General features: G+C 47.7%; 1 long non-coding RNA gene across 4 annotated transcripts in view; it reads left to right on the forward strand.

Annotated features, from left to right (window-relative positions):
* The first annotated feature begins 251 nt into the window (after nucleotides 1–251).
* LOC137335855 (uncharacterized) overlaps nucleotides 252–14,536 on the forward strand; it is a 35,252-nt gene continuing 20,967 nt past the window's right edge. Inside the window, exons 1-2 of one of the 4 annotated variants that reach the window (XR_010966525.1) lie at nucleotides 252–380; nucleotides 4,902–5,200. This is a non-coding gene — a long non-coding RNA (uncharacterized lncRNA). The remainder of the gene's footprint in view (nucleotides 381–4,901; nucleotides 5,201–14,536) is intronic. The other 3 variants (XR_010966523.1, XR_010966524.1, XR_010966526.1) reach the window with 3 other exon arrangements.

Here is a 14,536-nt window from a genome sequence, read left to right on the forward strand (position 1 = left end):
TGTGCTTTTCAGTGGGACAGCAAAAAGCGACGCAGTAATCATTTATAAAGGAATTTTCAGAACGCATGGGTGCAGATCCGCTGTTTAATGCAGTTTGCAGTGCAGTGAAGTTATTGCTCCATTCCTTGCAGGGAGCGAATCAAAATCTGCTGCATCCTCTCACCCTCCTTTGATTGACAGCCAGGTCTGGGGAGTGATTGACATCTGAATAGACCAATGACAGCTCGCGCTCCGGCTGGGTCGCGGAACCGGCTGAGGCCAATCAGAAGCGGAGTGGGGCGGGGATTATTTAACCGGTTTCCCTTGACAACCGGGCCTGGCCCGGGGGGTGATGGAGGAGCCTGAGCCGGAGTCTTGCGGTCCGGCCGGAGGGGGAAATGGTAAGCAAGCGGGCAGGAGAAGGACAAGGACAGGGCGGGCCTGGGGGATCAGGCCGAGGGACAAAGAGCCGCTTTGCGGCCTCCGGGTTTGGAGCAGGGCCGCCCCGCACTGGGAGTGAAACTGATGCCGCAACATCAGCAGCTGCTCCCGGGCCGAGCCTCGCCGCCTCTTTAATGAGAATTGTAAACAATTTTACAACACCAAGTTATAGTCCAGCAATTTTATTTTAAATTCACAAGCTTTCGGAGGCTTCCTCCTTCCTCAGGTTTCCACATCGTTCACCTGAGGAAGGAGGAAGCCTCCGAAAGCTTGTGGAATTTAAAATAAAATTGTTGGACTATAACTTGGTGTTGTAAAATTGTTTACAATTGTCAACCTCAGTCCATCACCGGCATCTCCACAAAAGTGTAAGAAGGAGTAGTTGAGGTGAATAACAGGGATGGATTTAGTGGGAAGCTGGATAATCACATGAGGGAGAAAGGAATAGAAGGAGATGCTGATGAGGGTGGGTGAAGAGAGTGGGAGGAGCATAAATGTCTGGATAGACCAGTTGGGCCGAATGGCCTGTTCCTGTGCTGTCGATTCTCTGTAATATGTAAGGGTGCACAATCTGCAGGTATTGCCTTTTGTTTTTTTAAAACTTTGTGATATTCCAAGTTCCTGTCATTGCTTGTCCATTGACGTCCATTTGAAGTCTTCCATCAACAGCTCAGTCCTCCTCGTAGGTCCCCTGGGCAAGGCGGGGGATCAAGGAGAATGGGTTTAGAGTGATAGAGCGAGTCATTCTGGCTCTTTTATGGCAGATCCCATTCTGTAGTGTATTTTGTGTTTCTTTTTAAAACAAGAACAACTTTCATTTATATAGTGCCTTTAATGTCGTAAAAGGTTCCAAGGAGAAGGCTTCTCATCCAATGACTATTCCTGTGGAGTTGCCCTGTTCGGTTGTGTGCCACAGAGGAGTGGCAGCCTTCCTCAACAAAGGCAATGAACTGTGGCTGTTGACTAACAATCAGGGCTATCCTCATTTCCCTGTGACTGCTTGTGGCTCTTCCTCAGCTGATCTATCTTAAAATGCGAAGGATTCGAAAATGTCATTTCCACACCGCCTGAGGAAGGGGAAAGCCCCCGAAAGCTTGTGGGATTAAAAATAAAATTGTTGGACTATAACTTGGTGTTGTAAAATTGTTTACAATTGTCAACCCCAGTCCATCACCGGCATCTCCACATCAGATCTATCTTGCAGCATAGAAGTGACCATCTGTAGACTGACCAAGGAATGCTTGAGGGATTCACAGTTCAAGCGGAAAATACATGGCACTTTGGGATTACAGCACTGTGGAGCAAACCTTGGGAAGACAGATGGTGTTTGTTTCAATTTGTTAGTCACTGTTGCCCAGATGGAAACCAAATACAGCCAGTTCCCTCCAGATGTTAACAGCAAGAAGTATGGTTGGCACAAAGTAGATAATGATGATTTGAATATTCAATTGTTAGAGAGGTTGTCATTTCCTTCTGTTGTGCCATTTTTGAATTGAAGTGTCATGGGAAATGATGGAATAAAGACAGGTTTAATTTTGTTGAGCTGTTAGTCCATTAAATGATCTTCAGGGTACGGGGGTTCTAGTCCTTCCAGCCCACTTATCAGAAATATTGTTAGTGTATTGCCTTTACCCTCTTGACCACAAGATGGACACAAAAATGCACAGAACGGTGGCTCCGTCAGTTGGAGGTGCATCACTTCAACAACTGCTCACCTCTTCACAATCCAAGTGTGTAAACCACAAAACTCACGTATTAGATCTCTGACTTCAACATAGTGGACAGACCAACACATAACAGCTAGTGATGTACCAACCACCTTCATGTCAGCAGAAGGTAGTGCTGGATATCAGACTTGTCAATTCCTACTTATTTTAATTATCATGTGGGCAGCTTTGACAAACAGACAAAACATCCTGATAAGGGCTGGTTTTTGTTCCTCACTGACGTGCTACTCCGGCTCAGTAATAGGACACGTACCAGTGGACCTGTCACTGGGGGGTGCTTTCCACTTGCCTCCAGATAAGCCAGCAAGCCAATGTCACAATGGGCTCCCTGTACAGGGAGAGAGTGCACACTTCAAACCAACTCGACCCTGCAACTTCCTCTCACTTGGTTTGGAGACTGACAGTGGGGTGAACTCAGTATCACCCCTATTGGTTTAAATAGGGAAAAAAGGCCCCCACAGCCTCACCACATGATGTTCTTTATTCGTTCTGTCTGACACTGGTCGTCTACTCACTCCCTGTCCCAGTCGATTCACCTTTGGTGTCCACTCTTTCAGCCACCATACCGTTGCCTTCTGGAGCTCCCTCCTGCTTTAAAAGCCGTCTGAAGACTTTTCAACCCCACTCCTTAATTCCATTCCACCTGAGATTTTCACTCCCGATCAGTGTCTGTTGATCTATAAAGTGCTGCAGAACATCTTTCTAAATCGATCTAAATGCACTTTGTTTTATTATTTTACAGTAAATACCAACCTGTGAATTGTCACTGATTAGGATTGGTAGTGACTGATTATGTTATAAACTGTGACGTGTTTGGCTGGGCATTGTTTTAAAAATTAACACAACTCCATACGTTTTTATTTTGGTTGGCAGCCACCTTGTTTCATTCTTGCTGATCATAAAGGTCATTTCTAATATTTCCAGTATTTACAGCCCTGTTGCTCCAGTCCCATTTTGTTAAAAATAATACCCAAGAAAGAAACATCCCACCCTATTTTAGTGGAAGAAAGAATGTTCAGCACAGAAGGAGTTCATCCATCCCAATGTGCCTGTGCCGGGGAAAGCTCTTCAGCTGGAGATGTCTACTTTAATCCCATTCCTCGGCCATTTCTCCATATTCTTCCTTTTCGAACACTTATCTAATCGCTTTCAAATGATGTTAGAGGCTCTGCTTCAATTACCACCTCATACAGGAATCTACTTTCCAACAACTCTTTGTGTGAAGAAATAAGAACATAAGAAATAGGAGCAGGAGTAGGTCATACGGCCCCTCGAGCCTGCTCTGCCATTCAATAAGATCATGGCTGATCTTCAACCTCAACTCCATTTTCCTGCCTGATCCCCAGATCCCTTGATTCCCCTAGAATTCAAAAATCTATCGATCTCAGTCTTGAATATACTCAGCGACTCAGCATCCACAGCCTTCTGGGTTGAGAATCCCAAAGATTCACAACCCTCTGAGTGAAGAAATTCCTCCTCATCTCAGTCTTAAATGGCCGACCCCTTACCCTGTGACTATGCCCTCAAGTTCTGGACTCTCCAACCAGGGGAAACAATCTCTCAGCATCTACCTTGTCAAGCCCCCTCAGAATCTTATATGTTGCAATGAGATCACCTCTCATTCTTCTAAACTCCAGAGAGCATAGGCCCATTCCATTCAAATGTCTCCTAAATACCCACTTTATTCTTCGGCTGATAAAACCCTGATCCATGCCTTTGTGACTTCTGGTCCTGAGTCGACACCCCCTTGTAATTGATTCACTAACCAATGAAAACAACCTTTTGCTATTCGCAATAACAACTTGTATTTATAAAGCACCTTTACAGTAGATGCCTTACTGAGATGTAAGGAACAAAATGGGCACTGAGCCACTGGTGGGGATATTCGGCGGAATGACCAAAAGCTTAGTCAAAGTGGTGGGTTTTAGGGATGGTCTGAAAGGATGAGAGGGATGTGGAGAGGTGAAGGGGTTTAACAAGGGAACGTCAGAGCGTAGAGCTTTGGTTGGTGAACGTATGGCTGCCAATAGTGGGGTAAAGGGGAGAGGGATATGCAAGAGTCGAATCAGAGGAATGGAAAGTTTGAGTGCAGTTCTGATGCTGGAGGTTGCAGAGATAGGGGTGAGGCCATAGATGATTTTAAACAGGAGGATGAGAATTTTAAATTTGAAGTGTTGGCGATGAGGACCCAGCGAGGACAGGTGTGTTGGGCGATTGGGACTTTGTGCGGAATTGGACACGGGAGCAGTTTTGGATGAGCTGAAGTTTAGAGTGTGGAGGTTGGCAGTCCAGCCAAGGCAGCATTGGAATAGTCGAGACGAGAAGTCACAAAGGCATGGATCAGGGTTTTAGGAGCAGATGGGCTGAGGTTGGGGTAAAAGCAGGCGATGTTAAAGGTGGAAGTAGGTGGTCTTTGTGATGGACAAGATATGGTGTTGGAAGCTCAGTTTGGGGTGAAATGGGGAGACAAGGTTGTGACCAGTCTGGCTCAGTGTGAAAATCCCTATTATATTCCTCCTTCAACCTTCTCTGTTCCAGTGAAAATAAACTCCAATTAATAAAAACCTCTTATTCGGAAGCGAACCGTGACTATATCCTATCCACAGCTGGAATATCTTTCCTATTATGGGATATCTTGAACTGCTCACACACCTCCAACATAATCAGTGTCTTGAAAATGATTGTGAAACTTTAATAAAGAACTATTTTTCCATCAAGAAGTTCTTACAAAGTTGATTAAATGACCATATTCAGGATTGTAATGCAGGTTCTCGCGAATACAACTGCAATTCTACGTTTGGTCCGAGCCAGACCTGGGAGCATTTGGATGAAGCACAGCTATTATTTCCAAGTGAGGCGTCTGTCAGTGTCCAAGGGTTGGAGGATGAGGCTCGTCCAGTTCCTGACTGATGCCGATCAGAATGGAGTGAGAGTGGGAGTAGAGGAGAAGGATGGAGGGAATGTCACTGATCTGAATTTATTTGATGGCCCCCCACACAGAACCATGAGGAGTTTCTGGAAAAGGGAGAGACTGCCATGGAAACTGCAAGAAGGTAATTGATCATTTTGTTCATCATTTTTTAATTGTTAAAATAGTTTCTCTATGCATCATATTTGGTAATGGGATGAAAAGCATGGGAGTGAGAAAAATTAATGCTCTCTTTGCTGTTTTACAATCTCTTTCATTTTATTTGATTGTGATATGAAGTGTGATTGACCAAACAACCATCACTTGCAATCTCTATAATATCAAACAGTCAGTCCAGTCCGGGCAGTGATGTCAGCGGGAACTGAGGATCTTGTGTTTGCTGATGTCACATGAATGGCCTGAGTCTGTAATGCTATAATATATAATATAACTTCTCATGTCACTGTGATCTCACTCACAAAATTAATAGGAGGTGGAATGTTTACATTGGAGAAATTCATAAGCTCATGTTGATGGTTAATTTTCAGATCACAGGTGTGGGACTGCAATCCATTGTAAAGCTGTGTAAAGCCTGCTCCTCTTGTGTCTCTTCTCCTCCAATGTAATAAGTATAACTTTCAGTTAATGGCAGTGAGGTTTGACTGCCTGTGTTAATGGCAGTGTGAGGCTGCAACTTCCCTCCTTATGGCAGTGTGAGTTTAGAGAGTCTGTGTTAGTGCCAGTGTGAGGTTCGAGTGTCTGTGTTGGTGACAGTGTGAGGTTCGAGTGTCTGTGTTCGTGACAGTGTGAGGTTCGAGTGTCTGTTTGTGACAGTGTGAGGTTCGAGTGTCTGTGTTAGTGACAGTGTGAGGTTCGAGTGTCTGTGTTAGTGACAGTGTGAGGTTCGAGTGTCTGTGTTAGTGACAGTGTGAGGTTCGAGTGTCTGTGTTAGTGAAAGTGTGAGGTTCGAGTGTCTGTGTTGGTGACAGTGTGAGGTTCGAGTGTCTGTTAGTGACAGTGTGAGGTTCGAGTTTCTGTGTTAGTGACAGTGTGAGGTTCGAGTGTCTGTTAGTGACAGTGTGAGGTTCGAGTGTCTGTGTTGGTGACAGTGTGAGGTTCGAGTGTCTGTGTTAATGGCAGTGTGAGGTTCGAGTGTCTGTGTTAGTGACAGTGTGAGGTTCGAGTGTCTGTGTTAGTGACAGTGTGAGGTTCGAGTGTCTGTGTTCGTGACAGTGTGAGGTTCGAGTGTCTGTTTGTGACAGTGTGAGGTTCGAGTGTCTGTGTTAGTGACAGTGTGAGGTTCGAGTGTCTGTTAGTGACAGTGTGAGGTTCGAGTGTCTGTGTTAGTGACAGTGTGAGGTTCGAGTGTCTGTGTTAGTGACAGTGTGAGGTTCGAGTGTCTGTGTTAGTGACAGTGTGAGGTTCGAGTGTCTGTGTTAGTGACAGTGTGAGGTTCGAGTGTCTGTGTTAGTGACAGTGTGAGGTTCGAGTGTCTGTGTTAGTGACAGTGTGAGGTTCGAGTGTCTGTGTTAGTGACAGTGTGAGGTTCGAGTGTCTGTGTTAGTGGCAGTGTGAGGTTCGAGTGTCCGTGTTGGTGACAGTGTGAGGTTCGAGTGTCTGTGTTCGTGACAGTGTGAGGTTCGAGTGTCTGTGTTAGTGACAGTGTGAGGTTCGAGTGTCTGTGTTAGTGGCAGTGTGAGGTTCGAGTGTCCGTGTTGGTGACAGTGTGAGGTTCGAGTGTCTGTGTTCGTGACAGTGTGAGGTTCGAGTGTCTGTGTTAGTGGCAGTGTGAGGTTCGAGTGTCTGTGTTAGTGACAGTGTGAGGTTCGAGTGTCTGTGTTGGTGACAGTGTGAGGTTCGAGTGTCTGTGTTGGTGACAGTGTGAGGATCGAGTGTCTGTGTTAGTGACAGTGTGAGGTTCGAGTGTCTGTGTTAGTGACAGTGTGAGGTTCGAGTGTCTGTGTTAGTGACAGTGTGAGGTTCGAGTGTCTGTGTTAGTGGCAGTGTGAGGTTCGAGTGTCCGTGTTGGTGACAGTGTGAGGTTCGAGTGTCTGTGTTAGTGACAGTGTGAGGTTCGAGTGTCTGTGTTAGTGACAGTGTGAGGTTCGAGTGTCTGTGTTGGTGACAGTGTGAGGTTCGAGTGTCTGTGTTGGTGACAGTGTGAGGATCGAGTGTCTGTGTTAGTGACAGTGTGAGGTTCGAGTGTCTGTGTTAGTGACAGTGTGAGGTTCGAGTGTCTGTGTTAGTGACAGTGTGAGGTTCGAGTGTCTGTGTTAGTGGCAGTGTGAGGTTCGAGTGTCCGTGTTGGTGACAGTGTGAGGTTCGAGTGTCTGTGTTAGTGACAGTGTGAGGTTCGAGTGTCTGTGTTAGTGACAGTCTGAGGTTCGAGTGTCTGTGTTAGTGACAGTGTGAGGTTCGAGTGTCTGTGTTAGTGACAGTGTGAGGTTCGAGTGTCTGTGTTAGTGCCAGTGTGAGGTTCGAGTGTCTGTGTTAGTGGCAGTGTGAGGTTCGAGTGTCTGTGTTAGTGACAGTGTGAGGTTCGAGTGTCTGTGTTAGTGGCAGTGTGAGGTTCGAGTGTCTGTGTTAGTGACAGTGTGAGGTTCGAGTGTCTGTGTTAGTGGCAGTGTGAGGTTCGAGTGTCTGTGTTAGTGACAGTGTGAGGTTCGAGTGTCTGTGTTAGTGGCAGTGTGAGGTTCGAGTGTCTGTGTTAGTGGCAGTGTGAGGTTCGAGTGTCTGTGTTAGTGACAGTGTGAGGTTCGAGTGTCTGTGTTAGTGGCAGTGTGAGGTTCGAGTGTCTGTGTTAGTGACAGTGTGAGGTTCGAGTGTCTGTGTTGGTGACAGTGTGAGGTTCGAGTGTCTGTGTTAGTGACAGTGTGAGGTTCGAGTGTCTGTGTTAGTGACAGTGTGAGGTTCGAGTGTCTGTTAGTGACAGTGTGAGGTTCGAGTGTCTGTGTTAGTGACAGTGTGAGGTTCGAGTGTCTGTGTTAGTGACAGTGTGAGGTTCGAGTGTCTGTGTTAGTGACAGTGTGAGGTTCGAGTGTCTGTGTTAGTGGCAGTGTGAGGTTCGAGTGTCTGTGTTAGTGACAGTGTGAGGTTCGAGTGTCTGTGTTAGTGACAGTGTGAGGATCGAGTGTCTGTGTTAGTGCCAGTGTGAGGTTCGAGTGTCTGTGTTAGTGACAGTGTGAGGTTCGAGTGTCTGTGTTAGTGACAGTGTGAGGTTCGAGTGTCTGTGTTAGTGACAGTGTGAGGTTCGAGTGTCTGTGTTAGTGACAGTGTGAGGTTCGAGTGTCTGTGTTAGTGACAGTGTGAGGTTCGAGTGTCTGTGTTAGTGACAGTGTGAGGTTCGAGTGTCTGTGTTAGTGACAGTGTGAGGTTCGAGTGTCTGTGTTAGTGACAGTGTGAGGTTCGAGTGTCTGTTAGTGACAGTGTGAGGTTCGAGTGTCTGTGTTGGTGGCAGTGTGAGGTTCGAGTGTCTGTGTTAGTGACAGTGTGAGGTTCGAGTGTCTGTGTTAGTGACAGTGTGAGGTTCGAGTGTCTGTGTTAGTGACAGTGTGAGGTTCGAGTGTCTGTGTTAGTGACAGTGTGAGGTTCGAGTGTCCGTGTTAGCGGCAGTGTGAGGTTCGAGTGTCTGTGTTAGTGGCAGTGTGAGGTTCGAGTGTCTGTGTTAGTGACAGTGTGAGGTTCGAGTGTCTGTGTTAGTGGCAGTGTGAGGTTCGAGTGTCTGTGTTAGTGACAGTGTGAGGTTCGAGTGTCTGTGTTAGTGACAGTGTGTGGTTCGAGTGTCTGTGTTCGTGACAGTGTGAGGTTCGAGTGTCTGTGTTAGTGACAGTGTGAGGTTCGAGTGTCCGTGTTAGTGACAGTGTGAGGATCGAGTGTCTGTGTTGGTGACAGTGTGAGGTTCGAGTGTCTGTGTTAGTGACAGTGTGAGGTTCGAGTGTCTGTGTTAGTGACAGTGTGAGGTTCGAGTGTCTGTGTTAGTGACAGTGTGAGGTTCGAGTGTCTGTTAGTGACAGTGTGAGGTTCGAGTGTCTGTGTTAGTGACAGTGTGAGGTTCGAGTGTCTGTGTTAGTGACAGTGTGAGGTTCGAGTGTCTGTTAGTGACAGTGTGAGGATCGAGTGTCTGTGTTGGTGACAGTGTGAGGTTCGAGTGTCTGTGTTAGTGACAGTGTGAGGTTCGAGTGTCTGTGTTAATGGCAGTGTGAGGTTCGAGTGTCTGTGTTAGTGACAGTGTGAGGTTCGAGTGTCTGTGTTAGTGCCAGTGTGAGGTTCGAGTGTCTGTGTTGGTGACAGTGTGAGGTTCGAGTGTCTGTGTTAGTGACAGTGTGAGGTTCGAGTGTCTGTGTTAATGGCAGTGTGAGGTTCGAGTGTCTGTGTTAGTGACAGTGTGAGGTTCGAGTGTCTGTGTTAGTGACAGTGTGAGGTTCGAGTGTCTGTTAGTGACAGTGTGAGGTTCGAGTGTCTGTGTTGGTGACAGTGTGAGGTTCGAGTGTCTGTGTTAATGGCAGTGTGAGGTTCGAGTGTCTGTGTTAGTGACAGTGTGAGGTTCGAGTGTCCGTGTTCGTGACAGTGTGAGGTTCGAGTGTCTGTTTGTGACAGTGTGAGGTTCGAGTGTCTGTGTTAGTGGCAGTGTGAGGTTCGAGTGTCCGTGTTGGTGGCAGTGTGAGGTTCGAGTGTCTGTGTTAGTGACAGTGTGAGGATCGAGTGTCTGTGTTAGTGACAGTGTGAGGTTCGAGTGTCTGTGTTAGTGACAGTGTGAGGTTCGAGTGTCTGTGTTTGTAACAGTGTGAGGTTCGAGTGTCTGTGTTAGTGACAGTCTGAGGTTCGAGTGTCTGTGTTAGTGACAGTGTGAGGTTCGAGTGTCCGTGTTAGTGACAGTGTGAGGTTCGAGTGTCTGTGTTGGTGCCAGTGTGAGGTTCGAGTGTCTGTGTTAGTGACAGTGTGAGGTTCGAGTGTCTGTGTTAGTGGCAGTGTGAGGTTCGAGTGTCTGTGTTAGTGACAGTGTGAGGTTCGAGTGTCTGTGTTAGTGACAGTGTGAGGTTCGAGTGTCTGTTAGTGACAGTGTGAGGTTCGAGTGTCTGTGTTAGTGACAGTGTGAGGTTCGAGTGTCTGTGTTCGTGACAGTGTGAGGTTCGAGTGTCTGTGTTAATGGCAGTGTGAGGTTCGAGTGTCTGTGTTAGTGACAGTGTGAGGTTCGAGTGTCTGTGTTCGTGCCAGTGTGAGGTTCGAGTGTCTGTGTTAGTGACAGTGTGAGGTTCGAGTGTCTGTGTTAGTGGCAGTGTGAGGTTCGAGTGTCTGTGTTAGTGACAGTGTGAGGTTCGAGTGTCTGTGTTAGTGACAGTGTGAGGTTCGAGTGTCTGTGTTAGTGGCAGTGTGAGGTTCGAGTGTCTGTGTTAGTGACAGTGTGAGGTTCGAGTGTCTGTGTTAGTGGCAGTGTGAGGTTCGAGTGTCTGTGTTCGTGACAGTGTGAGGTTCGAGTGTCTGTGTTAATGGCAGTGTGAGGTTCGAGTGTCTGTGTTAGTGACAGTGTGAGGTTCGAGTGTCTGTGTTAGTGCCAGTGTGAGGTTCGAGTGTCTGTGTTAGTGACAGTGTGAGGTTCGAGTGTCTGTGTTAGTGACAGTGTGAGGTTCGAGTGTCTGTGTTAGTGGCAGTGTGAGGTTCGAGTGTCTGTGTTAGTGGCAGTGTGAGGTTCGAGTGTCTGTGTTAGTGACAGTGTGAGGTTCGAGTGTCTGTGTTAGTGACAGTGTGAGGTTCGAGTGTCTGTGTTAGTGGCAGTGTGAGGTTCGAGTGTCTGTGTTAGTGACAGTGTGAGGTTCGAGTGTCTGTGTTAGTGGCAGTGTGAGGTTCGAGTGTCTGTGTTAGTGACAGTGTGAGGTTCGAGTGTCTGTGTTAGTGACAGTGTGAGGTTCGAGTGTCTGTGTTAGTGGCAGTGTGAGGTTCGAGTGTCTGTGTTAGTGACAGTGTGAGGTTCGAGTGTCTGTGTTAGTGACAGTGTGAGGTTCGAGTGTCTGTGTTAGTGCCTGTGTGAGGTTCGAGTGTCTGTGTTAGTGACAGTGTGAGGTTCGAGTGTCTGTGTTAGTGGCAGTGTGAGGTTCGAGTGTCTGTGTTAGTGACAGTGTGAGGTTCGAGTGTCTGTGTTAGTGACAGTGTGAGGTTCGAGTGTCTGTGTTAGTGACAGTGTGAGGTTCGAGTGTCTGTTAGTGACAGTGTGAGGTTCGAGTGTCTGTGTTGGTGGCAGTGTGAGGTTCGAGTGTCTGTTAGTGACAGTGTGAGGTTCGAGTGTCTGTGTTAGTGACAGTGTGAGGTTCGAGTGTCTGTGTTAGTGACAGTGTGAGGTTCGAGTGTCTGTGTTCGTGACAGTGTGAGGTTCGAGTGTCTGTGTTAGTGACAGTGTGAGGTTCGAGTGTCTGTGTTAGTGACAGTGTGAGGTTCGAGTGTCTGTGTTAGTGGCAGTGTGAGGTTCGAGTGTCTGTGTTAGTGACAGTGTGAGGTTCGAGTGTCTGTTAGTGACAGTGTGAGGATCGAGTGTCTGTGTTAGTGACAGTGTGAGGTTCGAGTGTCTGTGTTAGTGGCAGTGTGAGGTTCGAGTGTCTGTGTTAGTGACAGTGTGAGGTTCGAGTGTCTGTGTTAGTGACAGTGTGAGGTTCGAGTGTCTGTGTTAGTGACAGTGTGAGGTTCGAGTGTCTGTGTTAGTGACAGTGTGAGGTTCGAGTGTCTGTGTTGGTGGCAGTGTGAGGTTCGAGTGTCTGTTAGTGACAGTGTGAGGTTCGAGTGTCTGTGTTAGTGACAGTGTGAGGTTCGAGTGTCTGTGTTAGTGACAGTGTGAGGTTCGAGTGTCTGTGTTCGTGACAGTGTGAGGTTCGAGTGTCTGTGTTAGTGACAGTGTGAGGTTCGAGTGTCTGTGTTAGTGACAGTGTGAGGTTCGAGTGTCTGTGTTCGTGACAGTGTGAGGTTCGAGTGTCTGTGTTCGTGACAGTGTGAGGTTCGAGTGTCTGTGTTAGTGACAGTGTGAGGATCGAGTGTCTGTGTTAGTGACAGTGTGAGGTTCGAGTGTCTGTGTTAGTGGCAGTGTGAGGTTCGAGTGTCTGTGTTAGTGACAGTGTGAGGTTCGAGTGTCTGTGTTAGTGACAGTGTGAGGTTCGAGTGTCTGTGTTAGTGACAGTGTGAGGTTCGAGTGTCTGTGTTAGTGCCAGTGTGAGGTTCGAGTGTCTGTGTTAGTGACAGTGTGAGGTTCGAGTGTCTGTGTTAGTGACAGTGTGAGGTTCGAGTGTCTGTTTGTGACAGTGTGAGGTTCGAGTGTCTGTGTTAGTGCCAGTGTGAGGTTCGAGTGTCTGTGTTAGTGACAGTGTGAGGTTCGAGTGTCTGTGTTAGTGACAGTGTGAGGTTCGAGTGTCTGTGTTAGTGACAGTGTGAGGTTCGAGTGTCTGTTTGTGACAGTGTGAGGTTCGAGTGTCTGTGTTAGTGACAGTGTGAGGTTCGAGTGTCTGTGTTAGTGACAGTGTGAGGTTCGAGTGTCTGTGTTGGTGACAGTGTGAGGTTCGAGTGTCTGTGTTAGTGACAGTGTGAGGTTCGAGTGTCTGTGTTAGTGACAGTGTGAGGTTCGAGTGTCTGTGTTAGTGACAGTGTGAGGTTCGAGTGTCTGTGTTAGTGACAGTGTGAGGTTCGAGTGTCTGTGTTAGTGACAGTGTGAGGTTCGAGTGTCTGTGTTAGTGACAGTGTGAGGTTCGAGTGTCTGTGTTAGTGGCAGTGTGTGGTTCGAGTGTCTGTGTTAGTGACAGTGTGAGGTTCGAGTGTCTGTGTTAATGGCAGTGTGAGGTTCGAGTGTCTGTGTTAGTGACAGTGTGAGGTTCGAGTGTCTGTGTTAGTGGCAGTGTGAGGTTCGAGTGTCCGTGTTAGTGACAGTGTGAGGTTCGAGTGTCCGTGTTAGTGACAGTGTGAGGTTCGAGTGTCTGTGTTAGTGGCAGTGTGAGGTTCGAGTGTCTGTGTTAGTGGCAGTGTGAGGTTCGAGTGTCTGTGTTAATGGCAGTGTGAGGTTCGAGTGTCTGTGTTAGTGGCAGTGTGAGGTTCGAGTGTCTGTGTTAGTGACAGTGTGAGGTTCGAGTGTCTGTGTTAATGGCAGTGTGAGGTTCGAGTGTCTGTGTTAGTGGCAGTGTGAGGTTCGAGTGTCCGTGTTAGTGACAGTGTGAGGTTCGAGTGTCTGTGTTAGTGGCAGTGTGAGGTTCGAGTGTCTGTGTTAGTGGCAGTGTGAGGTTCGAGTGTCTGTGTTAGTGGCAGTGTGAGGTTCGAGTGTCTGTGTTAGTGGCAGTGTGAGGTTCGAGTGTCTGTTGGTGACAGTGTGAGGTTCGAGTGTCCGTGTTCGTGGCAGTGTGAGGTTCGAGTGTCTGTGTTAGTGGCAGTGTGTGGTTCGAGTGTCTGTGTTAGTGACAGTGTGAGGTTCGAGTGTCTGTGTTAGTGACAGTGTGAGGTTCGAGTGTCTGTGTTAGTGACAGTGTGAGGTTCGAGTGTCTGTGTTAGTGACAGTGTGAGGTTCGAGTGTCTGTGTTCGTGACAGTGTGAGGTTCGAGTGTCTGTGTTAGTGACAGTGTGAGGTTCGAGTGTCTGTTAGTGACAGTGTGAGGTTCGAGTGTCTGTGTTAGTGACAGTGTGAGGTTCGAGTGTCTGTGTTAGTGACTGTGAGGTTCGAGTGTCTGTGTTAGTGACAGTGTGAGGTTCGAGTGTCTGTGTTAATGGCAGTGTGAGGTTCGAGTGTCTGTGTTAGTGACAGTGTGAGGTTCGAGTGTCTGTGTTAGTGACAGTGTGAGGTTCGAGTGTCTGTGTTAATGGCAGTGTGAGGTTCGAGTGTCTGTGTTAGTGACAGTGTGAGGTTCGAGTGTCTGTTCGTGACAGTGTGAGGTTCGAGTGTCTGTGTTAGTGGCAGTGTGAGGTTCGAGTGTCTGTGTTAGTGACAGTGTGAGGTTCGAGTGTCTGTGTTAGTGGCAGTGTGAGGTTCGAGTGTCTGTGTTAGTGACAGTGTGAGGTTCGAGTGTCTGTGTTAGTGACAGTGTGAGGTTCGAGTGTCTGTGTTAGTGGCAGTGTGAGGTTCGAGTGTCTGTGTTAGTGGCAGTGTGAGGTTCGAGTGTCTGTGTTAGTGACAGTGTGAGGTTCGAGTGTCTGTGTTAGTGACAGTGTGAGGTTCGAGTGTCTGTGTTAGTGACAGTGTGAGGTTCGAGTGTCTGTGTTAGTGACAGTGTGAGGTTCGAGTGTCTGTGTTCGTGACAGTGTGAGGTTCGAGTGTCTGTGTTAGTGACAGTGTGAGGTTCGAGTGTCTGTGTTGGTGGCAGTGTGAGGTTCGAGTGTCTGTGTTAGTGACAGTGTGAGGTTCGAGTGTCCGTGTTAGTGACAGTGTGAGGTTCGAGTGTCTGTGTTAGTGACAGTGTGAGGTTCGAGTGTCTGTGTTAGTGACAGTGTGAGGTTCGAGTGTCTGTGTTAGTGACAGTGTGAGGTT

Source organism: Heptranchias perlo, chromosome 20 (genome assembly GCF_035084215.1).
Source record: "Heptranchias perlo isolate sHepPer1 chromosome 20, sHepPer1.hap1, whole genome shotgun sequence".
NCBI classification, from domain to species: Eukaryota; Metazoa; Chordata; class Chondrichthyes; order Hexanchiformes; family Hexanchidae; genus Heptranchias; species Heptranchias perlo.